The 14,122-nt window shown below is 39.3% G+C and overlaps 1 long non-coding RNA gene across 1 annotated transcript; it reads left to right on the top strand.

Annotated features, from left to right (window-relative positions):
• The first annotated feature begins 111 nt into the window (after positions 1–111).
• LOC139726196 (uncharacterized) lies at positions 112–10,886 on the top strand. Its single transcript, XR_011710594.1, has 3 exons — positions 112–1,149; positions 5,866–5,996; positions 6,556–10,886. It is a non-coding gene; the product is annotated as an uncharacterized lncRNA (long non-coding RNA).
• The last annotated feature ends 3,236 nt before the right edge of the window (positions 10,887–14,122 follow it).

Below are 14,122 nucleotides of genomic sequence, written 5' to 3'. Positions count from 1 at the left end.
TTTTACATTTTGGTTTTCTTCCATTCAAAACTTTTTTTTTTCATTTTGTATTGTATTTTGTATTAGTATTTTTTTTTATTTTGTATATATATGTATTGCTCCTCTCGTATACTGTATTATTTTACCTGAACTCCTTTGTAAAACGGTGATGTTCTGTTGATTATTTTTACTTTATTCTATGATTAATTGCTGTACATTTACAAAGGACTCTACACGTCCCTGGTTTATAGATGAAAATGCAACACATTTAATGCATCTTCACTGGGAATCTGATACAGAATTTGTAATATCAGCATTATTTTAGGAATATATTATATGTATAGGTATTTGAACATGAGTGCTATGATAGCGATGAATCGCTTCGAGATAATAATCATCTACCAATCTTGCCGTTTCTTTTCTCTATCTAATGGTTGATTAAAGGGGCAGTCTTTTAACTTTATAATGGATGATCATATGAAAATACTGTGTCAATACTATTAGAAATCGCATATGCTTTTCTTCAACGAGATCTGTGAACTTCAAAAAACTCAGTTGAAATCGCCTAAATCGCTCATTTTTCGGGTAGTCGGGAACGCCCCCAGAAAAAGCAAGGACCGGTCGCGTGCCTTGTCAGGTGACACTTTGACGTAGCAGGGGGTATACAGTGCCGACTGTCTCGCCGTATACCGTACTTCACAGTGCAGTGAGTCTTGTGTATTTGTAGGAAAGTTAGAGAAAATATTTCAAGAAAATGCCGTGGAGGTGTGTCGTCACCGCAGCAAAGACACAAAAGATGGGTGTAAGTCTGCACAACTTCCCTAAAGATGACGCCATTCGAAAGAATTGGGTTTTGAGACTCATTTCATTTGCTGAAGCGAGCCCAGCAGTGCAGTGCAGTGGGATGCATGCAATGAATGGTTCTTCTAACGTTAGTCGTCAGGTTGTTCAGCCTCGTATGCAGTGATCGCTTGGAGGAGTGGAGCCAAGTACATGTAAACTAGAAGAGGAGGGGCTGTATACTCGGCTAGGATTTGAGCCCAAAAAGAGGATCCTGCAGCCCATAGCTATCCCTGTCATCAAGCTGGGAACTGGAAGCCAATCTCATCGTCAGAGAGCTGAAAAACAAAGCGGATCAGCACAGCAGTTCTGAAGCTGGAGAGAAAGCAGGTATACCCTTACGAAAAAATCCTGTGGTACTCCTGTGGTAATTACCACAGGACGGTACCACAGGACAGTACCACAGGAAAGTACCACAGGACAGTACCACAGGACAGTACCACAGGAATTGTCCTGTGGTATTTTGGGACATACCACAGGACAGTACCACAGGAATTCCTGTGGTATTTTGGGACGTACCACAGGGCAGTACCACAGGAAAGTACCACAGGACCGGTACCACAGAACAGTACCACAGGAATTCCTGTGGTATTTTGGGACGTACCACAGGGCAGTACCACAGGAATTCCTGTGGTATTTTGGGACGTACCACAGGGCAGTACCACAGGACTAGTACCACAGAACAGTACCACAGGAACTGTCCTGTGGTATTTTGGGACAGTACCACAGGACAGTACCACAGGTCGATCATTACCACACAGCATTACCACAGGGCAGTACCACACAGCATTTCCATAGTACCACAGGAGAGTACCACACAGGATAGATCGAGAAAAAAAAATCTGGGAGACTTTTAGCCACATTTCAAGGAATATTTCTGATAGGTGAGTGATGGATTTTAGGACAAACATGGCCCTACTTAATAACCTGTCCTACTCCTAACATATAACCTCAAACGAGAGTCAAATGGCCAAGTGCCAATCTAGTCCTATAATAGATATATATAGTCATATTCTATTCCTAGGTAGCCATCGACCCTCTCAGTACATATATATATGGCCGTCTATCCGTAAAGCATTAAGGCATGGTTACTAACTCGATTATACTTTATTATCAAGATATGAAATTACACTTTCATAACAATATCTATGATATTGGGAATAACATAACATAATTAGACAATCTTTCATAAAGTTCAAAGTAAGTTCCATCATTAATACTTTGACTTTTTAAGTCATATATGTATTTTCTAAAATCTAGAGTGCTTTTTATGAATATTCATGAGCTATGTAAAAATTTGTACCACAGGAGTACCACAGGAGTACCACAGGAGTACCACAGAAGTCCTTATGAAATTTCTCATGCTTTACATCAGCACTTTCACTAAATAGGTAATACTGTAGGAGTATAGGACAGGATAAGTAATGGCAAATCAATTGTTATAATTCACAGCATAACTCATCTATCAATTAATTGAGGAATATTAATATGTGCTTTTTTGTTTGTTTGTATTTTTGTTATAAATTTCAGTTGATTCTGCCTTACAATTTTCCTGTGTGGTACTCCTGTGTGGTACTGCTGTTTGATATTCTCCTGATGTGATAGTCCTCTGGTATAAAATGTTAAGAAAAAAAAGAATATCCTGTAGCATTTTTCTGTGGTACTTACGAATTTAATTTGCTGTGTGGTACTTCTGTGTGGAATAGCACCATATTATGATTTTCCTGTGGGATTTTGGACAGTTCCTGTGGTACTCTCCTGTGGTATACATCAAAAATTACCACAGGAATTCGTGTGGTACTGTCCTGTGGTACATCCCTAAATTCCACAGGACAATTCGTGTGGTACTGTCCTGTGGTACGTCCCAAAATACCACAGGACAATTCCTGTGGTACTGTCCTGTGGTATGTCCCAAAATACCACAGGACAAGTCGTGTGGTACTGTCCTGTGGTACTGTCCTGTGGTACTATCCTGTGGTACTGTCCTGTGATACTGTCCTGTGGTACGTCCCAAAATACCACAGGACAAGTCGTGTGGTACTTTCCTGTGGTACTATCCTGTGGTACTTTCCTGTGGTACTGTCCTGTGGTACTGTCCTGTGGTACTGCCCTGTGGTACTGTCCTGTGGTATGTCCCAAAATACCACAGGACAATTCCTGTGGTACTGTCCTGTGGTATGTCCCAAAATACCACAGGACAAGTCGTGTGGTACTGTCCTGTGGTACTGTCCTGTGGTACTATCCTGTGGTACTGTCCTGTGGTACTGCCCTGTGGTACGTCCCAAAATACCACAGGACAAGTCGTGTGGTACTTTCCTGTGGTACTATCCTGTGGTACTTTCCTGTGGTACTGTCCTGTGGTACTGTCCTGTGGTACTGCCCTGTGGTACTGTCCTGTGGTATGTCCCAAAATACCACAGGACAAGTCGTGTGGTACTGTCCTGTGGTACTGTCCTGTGGTACTATCCTGTGGTACTATCCTGTGGTACTGTCCTGTGGTACTGCTCTGTGGTACGTCCCAAAATACCACAGGACAAGTCGTGTGGTACTGTCCTGTGGTACTATCCTGTGGTACTTTCCTGTGGTACTGCCCTGTGGTACTGTCCTGTGGTACGTCCCAAAATACCACAGGACAAGTCGTGAGGTACTGTCCTGTGGTACTATCCTGTGGTACTTTCCTGTGGTACTCTCCTGTGGAACTGCCTGTGGTACTGCCCTGTGGTACTGTCCTGTGGTACGTCCTAAAATACCACAGAACAAGTCGTGTGGTACTGTCCTGTGGTACTATCCTGTGGTACTTTCCTGTTGTACTCTCCTGTGGTACGTCCCAAAATACCACAGGACAATTCATGTGGTACTGTCCTGTGGTACTGTTGTGTGGTATACATCCCAAAATACCACAGGACAATTTGTGTGTATACTGTCTTGTACTGTCCTGTGGAACTTTCCTGTGGTAATGTCATGTGGTACTGCCCTGTGGTACATCCCAGAGTACCACACGAGCCTGTGACACAGTACCACACAGTTCCTGTGTTAACATATATTTGTGTGGTACATTGTGTGGTACCAACCAGTACCACAGGGAGTACCACATGAGCCTGTAAAACAGTACCACACAGTTCCTGTGGTAACATTTATTTATGTGGTACATTGTGTGGTACTGACAAGTACTACAGGGAGTACCCTACAAGCCTGTGGTACAGTACCACACAGTTCCTGTGGTAACATTACAAGTGTGTGGTACATTGTGTGGTACCGACAAGTACCACAGGGAGTACCACAGGACTTTTTTGTTAGGGTATGTTCTGTTTATAGCGTCTAGACAATTCTATAGTATAGAGTCGAGATAGAGACACGAGACCATATAGACCTAGAGACTCTAAATCTCTAGATCTATAGAGTCGGGTATGTTCTGTATAGACGACTCTCTAGCTATCGTATGAATCGTAACTACACTGTAGATCTATACACAGCCCAGTTGCTGTATAAATCGGGACGGGGTTCGCACGGCGTCTGGTTATGGCGTCGGCCTATTGCTAATGCAGTGGAAACTCGATATAACGAGATGGTCGGGACCGAGTCATTTTCCTCGTTATAGCCGATATCTCGTTATATCAGTAGGCATAAAAGAAGGCATAAAATAAAGACATTAATTTGCACATGTGGGACTACCCATCATATTTCAATCAACACTGATAACTTGATATTGTGTGTGAGGGAATTACTCACCTTTATGGGTAAGAAGATGTTTTTCGCCAAGGAAATCCAATATCAAGATGTGTAATTCTAATTAATTGTAGATGTTTGAATTTGTAAATTTATATAGCTTGCGATTGTATCAAGATCGTCTGTGGATTGGTATGTGGTTATCGTATGGGTGTGTGTTGTGTGGAAAGCTTGAATATGGTCTGCACAATGCTGTGTGTGTATGTGACACATTCTGTATGTAGATTATGACTGCGTGTGTGTGAAGACGGGGAATTCCCTAAGTAGAAGGCCAATCACAGCATCAGATTGCCTCACACCTGCTAAACGTCATGATGATGTCATGTATACATATGGCCGTCCCACCACATTTTCTGCATGTATCAGTGTGCGTGCACACACACACTTCACACGTACAGCATGCAGTGCTAGCTGGAGTGCACTGAAGAAAATGATTATGTGTGTACAAGACAGTTTTTGGCGCATCAAGCTTTACAATCTCGGAAGATGATAGCACAGGCGAAGTAAAGCTTTACCGAAGGCATTTTGTTTTACCTCGCTATAGCAGGTTTGATTTACTATGTTTTTCTTTCTTTGGAAGTCACAAAATTTATCTCGTTATAGCAGTTATTTCGTTATAGCCGATCTAGCTATAAGAGTAGCATTTTACATAGACTTGTGTGGAAGGAAATTTGGGACCGAGAAAATTTCCTCGTTATAACCGATATCTCGTTATAGCAGTGTTCGTTATACCGAGTTTCCCCTGTATTCTACTACATGTAGTATCATTATTTACTAACAGTTTCTTGGTTTCGATAGGTTGATAAGCTCTGTCTAGCGTTTCGAGTGGGACTGCCTTGCTTCCCCAATAAAGCTCTAAAGAGTTGTAGTAACCGAACGGTTGGATGGTATGTTCCAAAACAAATTATTAGATTGAATTGATCCAGGACTGGGCATTTACAGTTTGTCTTCACTTGCCCATTTGTCATTAGGCAAGTGAAATCTTCAATATCCTTTTTTTTTTCTTGCCCCAAAATGTTTCCCATATATTAGTTGACAAATGTAATGTGATTTCATAGTTTACATGTACAAAAAAAAGTCACTTTCCAATCAGACAAGGAACTTTCTGCAGTCGTTTATTTTCAGTTGTCATCATTACCATTTCACTTGCCCTGGTTACATTGTTGAATGTGGGGAAGTACTAATGGCAGTTATTATTTGTGATTAACAGTATTTGTTTCTCCCAAGAGTTCCTACATGCATCTAGTTAACCATGTTCTTACAGGCCTACATAGACATTTTTTTTTTATTCAATCCTCTCTATGCTATTAATATTTACAGGGTTCAGCTGGCAGCATTGCATTACAGTGTACAACACAAATCCAGACAGGAGGCAAGCTCGAGGTGCAACAGGTGATCTGCTCTACCAGATTGTGAAGCCGAAATACAAGCCTGGCTCTTCTAGTGTGAAGGTTCGTAAAGAACGGCGTAGATATTTTATGTAATATTGGAAGAAAATGAATTCACGTTACAAAACCAATGACAATGAAGAGAAAAATATTAGAATGGCACAATTTGTCAACTACACATTTTATTATTGTTTGTCTCTGTAGAAGCATGACTTTCTTGACCACTGAGTACACATAAAATGATCAATTTTAAAGGGTCTAGATATACATTTTCTCTTTTTTTTTTGGGGGGGGGGAGGGGGTGGAGGGGCAGGTCTTATGCTTGTTCCACTAATCAGAAGTCATAGAAGGGAGGCAGTCAGTTTTCCATTCCCGACGACCAACACTCCACATTTCATGTTATGACCAATGGCTACTTTGGCATTCTCAAATCAAGTCTTTGCATTGAGGAGGGCAAACCCCAATTTTGATATGAATTTGCAAAGATTTTTTTATGTCATCATCAAAGTGGTGGTTTCTGTTCATGACACCTTAAGGACTTTGATGCTAAAAACCAATGCAAACATCTTAATTCCATCTATTTTGTGTGTCCCTTTGTTTCTTTCTGTTGAATTTTCTACAGCACATGTTGATGATGTCCTTTCTGCTGTTGTGGAGTACGATGACAAAACTCCTGCATCCTGCCAGCCTTCAACGCCTCCCCTTGTGAGTGCCATCGTGTGTCATCCAAGGGAGGAAGTTATTGAATATCACAGGAGACAATTTGCACCAGTCCTGACGAATGATGTGATGGTTTCAGGAATCCTTGCAATTGAGATTGAAGTTCATATTATGTACAATATGATACTTTGCAAAGTTTTTTAAATTGTTGTAGAATGATTTTTTCATCTGTTCTTCTGTCAGATGTTGGATACAAACACTCAGAATTTTGTTATACATACCCAGCATTCTTATGCGCTCTATTCATGAGTGATCATCTAAAGACGAGATAAGATCACCTTGGTTACTGTTGTGTTCCGTCTGTATAACATGTACCTGTATGTAGCATTTCATTACAAACAATATGATGCCAACTTGATATAGTGTTTCAAAGACCATTTCTTTGCCAATTGAATATTGTCCTTTTAATAGCAAAATCATAATTCATTTACAATACAGGAGTCATGTGGATACAAAAGGAAAACTGTGTATTCTTTTGTTGATGTTTAAAGCATAAATGACCATATTTATGGACAGATGAGCTTGCATTCTTAACACTATTCTGTAGAGATATTCAGTGTTGTATTAAAATGGTAAGTTAAGAAGATTTCTACATGAATGCTGTCCCTTACTATGATTTTATCATTGCATGTTTGCTGTTATAGATTAGAGCTTGTCACTCTTATGATCAAATATTGATATTTTTGACAAGATAATTTAGAATAAGATGTGCATGCATTATAGAACACAACACACTCAAAAGGGATTGGAAAAAAAATTGTATATACATGTAGTTTTGAGAAGAAATGCAATAATTTACTCTTGGTATATGATTCACAGATTATGAAAAAGGAGAACAAGATGTGTTCTAAGCATTAGCATTTTACATAATCTTCATCTGTGTTTAAGCAGACCGAGGCCCAGTTACTCAAGTTCCGAGACCTGGAATGCATCCACAGGGAGAATCCGCATTCATAATGCAATGCTAAGTCTAGTTGGGGAATTATTCTGTTGATTTCTATTATAGTTCTCCATACATAATCATTGAAGTCAAGCATTAAAAGTTAAGCATTGTTTGTTTCTTTATGAATATGGTGTCAGGGGTCTTATGAAAGAACAGTTGCTAGGTCACACAGACTCAGACATTCATAATTATTCATGCAGATAGGTACTTCTGAAAATGTGCACACAAGCAAACACCCACATGCACGTATGCTCACATACATTCACACATTTGTACACATTTTTAAATGTGTGAAAGATTGAATAACATCACTCACCTGTATTGTTTTGTATATGTACACTTGCAATACATATATCATTTTTATCCTAAATTTGAGTTCTGTAGAGATTTCTGTATAGTGAAGAAGAAATCACAAAGCTTTTGATTCAATGTTACATGAGAATGTCTCATAATATTGATATGAAATATACAGTATGTATGTGGAAAAGATAACTCTTCCAGACTGATTTGATGTCAAATGTGGATGTCACTCATGCATGCTTGACTGACCAGCTGCCATTGATCCAGTGGAATAAATCCCATTGTGTTCCAACATTAGGATATGGAGATAACACACTGGTAGGGTTTTACAATCTCACTCCTGTAAGTACACTACCCTCCCCCATCTTTTCTTCACTCCCTTTTACTAATTTTCTTTGGTCTCCTATCTATACACACATCAACACACACACACACCCTTTAATAGCCATACTACACACATACCCACAAACACCTTCAAACAGGCATCACTTGAACACTCCCACCAACATGCAAATCGCATACAGATGTACAATGCCATACAAATCTTACCTGTACATATATCTATGAGGGGAATATTTCTATCCATTCCACGAGGGAGAACATCAGACAAACATAGGGCAAAATATATCAATGATATATTCGTCCTATGTGTGTCTGATGCTGGTATGTGTTTGTGCATGTTTGTATCTGATATGCATGAGTGTACTGAGGGTGTGTGTAAAGTGTGTATGTTTGTGCATTTTCATGTGTCTGTATGAAGCTAATCTTTTTTTGTTAATAAGGATGAATTTATACTGCATGTACTGTATTACTACAACCGCTACAACTACATATAGAAAATACAACACACTTTTTTTTTCCATTTGCTTACAAAATATAATTGGTGTAATCAGCTGGAAGGAATGTTTGACAAATGAATACTGGTTCATGACAGAATACTACTATATGAGCCAGCTACATTCCAGTTCAATGAGTTTGTAACTAGACTTGGTCCTGTTCTCTAAATAGAGGCTGTGAAGCTATTGCAGGAAAGGCTACAGCATCTTAATTGTATCATATCATTATTTATTTCTTCTGACCATGATTGACAACATAGCTGTTCAACATGTCAATTCTACACAATCAAAATTACCTTCTGTTGTATGGTTGTGAAAGTGTCATTTTCCAATTGCTAAAACATGCAGTAGGTCTACATTACAAAAGAGAGAGGGGGAGCATAGTAAGAGTAAGAATTGAGACAAGAGTGCATTTGACATACAGTTGAATCTTGTTATAATGAGGGACATTATGGGACCAGAGATATCACTCCTGTATATCAAGATCTTGTTATAACTACAGTTTGTCATATCACTGCTTATAATATTGAGGTTCCACTGAACATGCATCAATAAATTACAATAAAATACAATGTACTGTAATACATGATCATTTGTACAGAGAGGCTGAAGTCCAACAGCATGTTTCTCAGCTGTGTGCCTTGATGAGTTGGTGTTGGACGCAGCATATCATCAGTACATGTATACCCAACATACCGGTAATGGACAAGGTGTCTGACAAAGTATACATGTGACATTTTGCAATGTACAAACTTATCTGATGCATTTCTACACTGTGACCACGTTCCCGTTAAGCAGATCGCAATGTGACAAGTTGTAACATTCTACACCCAATATCAGTGCTGCATATACAGTCTTATTACAACCTATGCAAAATGAAAGCCTGTCACTATTTCTGATGGATGAGTTTATCAGATTTTTCTAACAGCAGAAGATGGCAGTAGGACTCTCACATTTTGGCCCAGAAATTTCCAGCATCATCTCACCAGTTGCCGGTATGCAACATGTCTTGATCGCCTGATATTGAAACAAAAGTGAAACAGAATGGAATACAAAAGGAGTAAAATTTGATAATCCTATTATATGACATCATGTGTTCATCTAGGAATTTATCTTGAGAATAAGATTTAAATTAGACAATGTAAATGGGACCCATGGGGTATGGTAGTCATTATTTTGGGGACAACTGTATAATGGCAGGATAAAATACATGTATAAAAACATGTATTGACTGCCTGAAATTGAAACAAAAATGAAATGAAATGGAATGCAATGGAATGCAAAGGGACTAAAATTTGATAATATATTACATAAGTGTTACTCTAGAAATCGTGAGAACAGGAATAAAATTACACAATGTTAATGGATCTTTCATGGGGTGTGGTACCAGGTAATCATTACTTTTGGTAGAATCGTATGACACCATAAAATTCATTAGGAAATTATCAGGGATATGAAAAAAGCCTAATTTTCATTGCAACATTTGGAAAATAAAATAGGGAATTAAATGTGCCTAACAAACTCACTTGTTATCTGCAGCATTTGTTCAGGCACCTTCTCCATAGGCCTACTGTTGGGTATCCTGGTAGTTTCCAGTTTCTTTCACCCATTCATCGAGGCCCACAGTTGAGAAACCTGGATGTGCTGTAATACAGCGTATTGGAGCATCGAAATGTCTTTCATTGAACCGAAATTCTCAATCTTGTCCATTATGTGCTCTGTCTCTTTGCAGCAAATGGATCCCCTGGCAGTGGTCATGTGGGAACACAGCTGCGACAGAGGCACCTGAAAACGAAGAAAAAAGAAAAAAGAAAAGAAACATAACATACAACACATTCCTATTTCCTTCTTTGTGTTTCTTAGTTGGTGTTTTGAAGTAGTACTGCACTGTCACACAATGAGATTGAGACTATGTTAGTCATTAGTGAAATCATTGTTTGAGTTCTAGCCAAGTGTGAACAAAATATCGTTCATGACTAGGCCTATAGGAACCCCTACTGCCAGAGAGGTTACCACTGATACCAGACTCTTCAAACCACTGCTGAGCCCAGCCACATCTGATACGGTAATTGAAATTGCAGTTATGGTATGGGAAACACTTGTACCTTATTGCAAACAGCAGTTTTTCACTTATCCTTTCATAACTTGTCTCGTGCTCGGCAATTTACATGTGAAACTGTAGTAGCTAGGGCCTAGTTGAAACAAACTTGGTTGGAATTTACCAGTCGATTACCTCATTATAGGAAGGTCCTTGGGGCCAGAGAAATGACCTCCTTATACACGTATACCGGGTACATGCGTATACAGGTACGGTACTATGAATTACATCAAAAGTTATATACCAGCTAGGACTCAAGTAAAATACTGTTAAATGCGAGAAAAAAAAAATCGGGATCTGAAAAATCAGTTTGTCCTTGTGACATTATGAATGAGATCGAGAGATGTGAGAGCTTGTATGACATCTGCCTCGCCAGCTCAGTGCATAGCCTTTCAATTCATACCGTCGTTTACCGATGTCCCTCTTCCACTCCAGTTTCACGTCCATGTTGTATTGTAAACAAAATTCTGTTGGTTTGTCCGACCCCAATCGACCTGCATTCTGTAAAAAATAACGTTAGGCCTAACGTGAACTATCTAGACTCTCAGCGTACTTGATACTAATGATAGTTACCAATTATTATCTCCCAAGTCCCAACCTCGTCGCGGGCTCGTTGCCATCACCCTGTTCCTCGAGCAGCATCCTCACGGGCCACTGCGCCGGGGGCGGGAGGTGAAGAGTCGGGTTCATATAAGTTTACTCCAGAACGGTACGGCTACGGGCGGGGGTGAACTCAATACAGATTACAGTAGATTTAGGGTTGCGTGGGGCTGGAGCTGGAGCTGACGAAGGGCTGCTTTACCTTCGCCTTCATCATCTCGGTGGGGGTCGCAGCCAGAAAGGCGAATCCAGGTCTGAATCCATATTGAGAACACTAGCTGTCTTGTTGACCACGTACTGCTACCAGCTTGTTTACCGTGTGTAAAGCTAATGCAATGCGATCCGCGGAGCTAGCAAGGTACGTACGCTGTTATCGTAAAAATTAGAGTGCCATCCAGTCTCCAGTTGAAATTTGTTGTTATCATCCACGCACACACACAATGTACGGTCAGCAATAAAGCGGCTGTCTGCACGTCTACTTGTCTTTTTCTCTGGCAGAAAACATCTAGTTTTTTCCAAACGTAAACCGGATCCAAAAAGGCAATTATCATGGGTAAAGTGTTCAAAAAAATGTCAGTGGCGTCACTGGGCCTCTACTAAAATGTCTAAACAACATATTCAAATCACTTTTGGGACGCAAAGATTGTCAAAACTGGTTAAATCTTGATTTCAAAGTAGATAAAGTTTCACTCATTTTACATTGCCAATGCATTAGACGAACTCGGTGGCTTCGCGGGGTCTACCCCCTGATACGTCAAATCGCATAAGCCAATCAGCTGCCAATTTTGGGGGGCGTTCCCAAATCAGTGAACATTTTGAGCGATTTCTTGTTACTGAGCAATTTTTGGTGGATAAAAACGCCAGAATCGTGTTAGTGAGCTCAAATACCTTCTATATAGCCCCAATGTCCGAATTAAAAGACTCCCCCTTTAAAATGTTATGACGATCTTTCCTTTTTTTTTGTGTTATTGACATTTAAACATTGCTTGCAATAACTTTGTACGGAGAATATTTCTTTTTCTGATGATGAGTATAACGCAGTCGACTAAAAGTTGAGGAAAGACGTCTTGTCGAGGAGTGAACTGTTCTACTCAACTGTTTTCATTTTACGGGGCTACCACTACCTAGTATTTGACTGCAAGTTTATATAATATACATTTGTTATACCGTGTCGCTAATACTGGCAACTTTACCTTCGCAGCTTGGATAAATCTGTGAATGTTAATGAACAGAATTATAAATCCCCACTTGTGTATACTTACTTAAGATCTACCACAGTATCTCAGAATTATTCTTCGTGCCTACATCAGGGCCCCTGGGTAAACATTCCACTGTTCAGAATGATGTAGCTTTTTTCATTTATATGACATCATTAGTCCCATGTGCTGATATGCACTGGGCCATTATCAGATATGTTTATTACGAGTTACCGGAGCCTTCACCCAGATATAGACTGTATGGTCGTGCTCTGACCCTAAAGGGTGATTTTCAAATTAACGGTCAGACTGATAACATTGTTGTATAACAGCGGAGGGATTCAAAGAAGGAGCGTTAATTAATCGTAGTAGTGTATAATCAATGATTCCATAGGTAGACCTATTATAGCAGTGAGAAGTTTTATGCATGTAGGCCTACTCGAAAGGGGTGCTGTGTATATTTGAAAATTATGAAGTTCATTTTGTCATGCTTAGTTATTCATTGAAGTTAGGAACTCTTTGCTTTTAAATAATTACTTCTTGCCGATTAGACTGTCTAGGCGATTATATGACATTCTTTGCGTGCAATCAGTGTTGTCCAAATTTGATAGTAACTTTGCATTCTAGTGAAGAACTGTATATTGGAGATTTACGTTCTAATTTATGCTGTAATTCTTTTCATCGATGCTATTACCATTACGTGTCTATCATAAGCCATAGAAAGAAAACAAGCAGCGGTATACAGTGTATGTAATATCAGTGTAATGTCTGCGATTGTAACAGTTCTTATCATTGATACAATATCCTGCATTTTTTTTTTTTTTGCAACTTCAACGTGTATTCTGAGAAAGCGCTCTCACAACATGGGATGTTGTACAAAGAAAAGTGGAATGACTTATCACAAGGAAGCTTTTAGAGTCGAGAGAAATTGGGGGAAGCAAGTTCTGATTTTCTCTATGATGTCAGACATACGAAACGGAAAGATGCAATGGTAACAATAATGATACCTGAATATATCTTTATACACTCTAGTTCCCACATTGGTCATGCAGAAAACAATGGTAGTTTGTGAATACACGAGCCATGATATGATTATTGCAATAGATCATTCTGTTAAATACCAAGGTTCTCAGAGTGCACGGATGGAGCAATTAAAGGGATCGTATAGTTTTGGTTGAGACCTAATTTCAGGTTTCTAACAAATTTTGGTGAGATAATGAGAAACCTCTTATGAAATATGAAAGAGCATGTAATTCTATGAGGAATTCAACGATAATGAGAAAGCTCTAATGAGATATGAATGAGCATGTAATTCTGTGAGGAATTCACCGTTTATTTGATGAAAATTGGTTTTGCAATGGCTGAGATATCCAAAAAAGAGCGATTCTACTAAAGTGTAGGACCCATACTTTACTACGATCGCTTTGTTTTACATTGATTTTTGATGTTTCAGTCATTCCAAACCCGATTTTCACCAAATAAACTTTGAATTCCTC

Source organism: Diadema antillarum, unplaced genomic scaffold (assembly GCF_040938485.1).
Source record: "Diadema antillarum isolate AM-2024a unplaced genomic scaffold, OU_Dant_1.0 seq00000081_RagTag, whole genome shotgun sequence".
In the NCBI taxonomy this organism is placed as follows: domain Eukaryota; kingdom Metazoa; phylum Echinodermata; class Echinoidea; order Diadematoida; family Diadematidae; genus Diadema; species Diadema antillarum.
The sequence above is the reverse complement of the archived record's forward strand: the minus strand, read 5'-3'. Positions and strand labels throughout refer to the sequence as shown.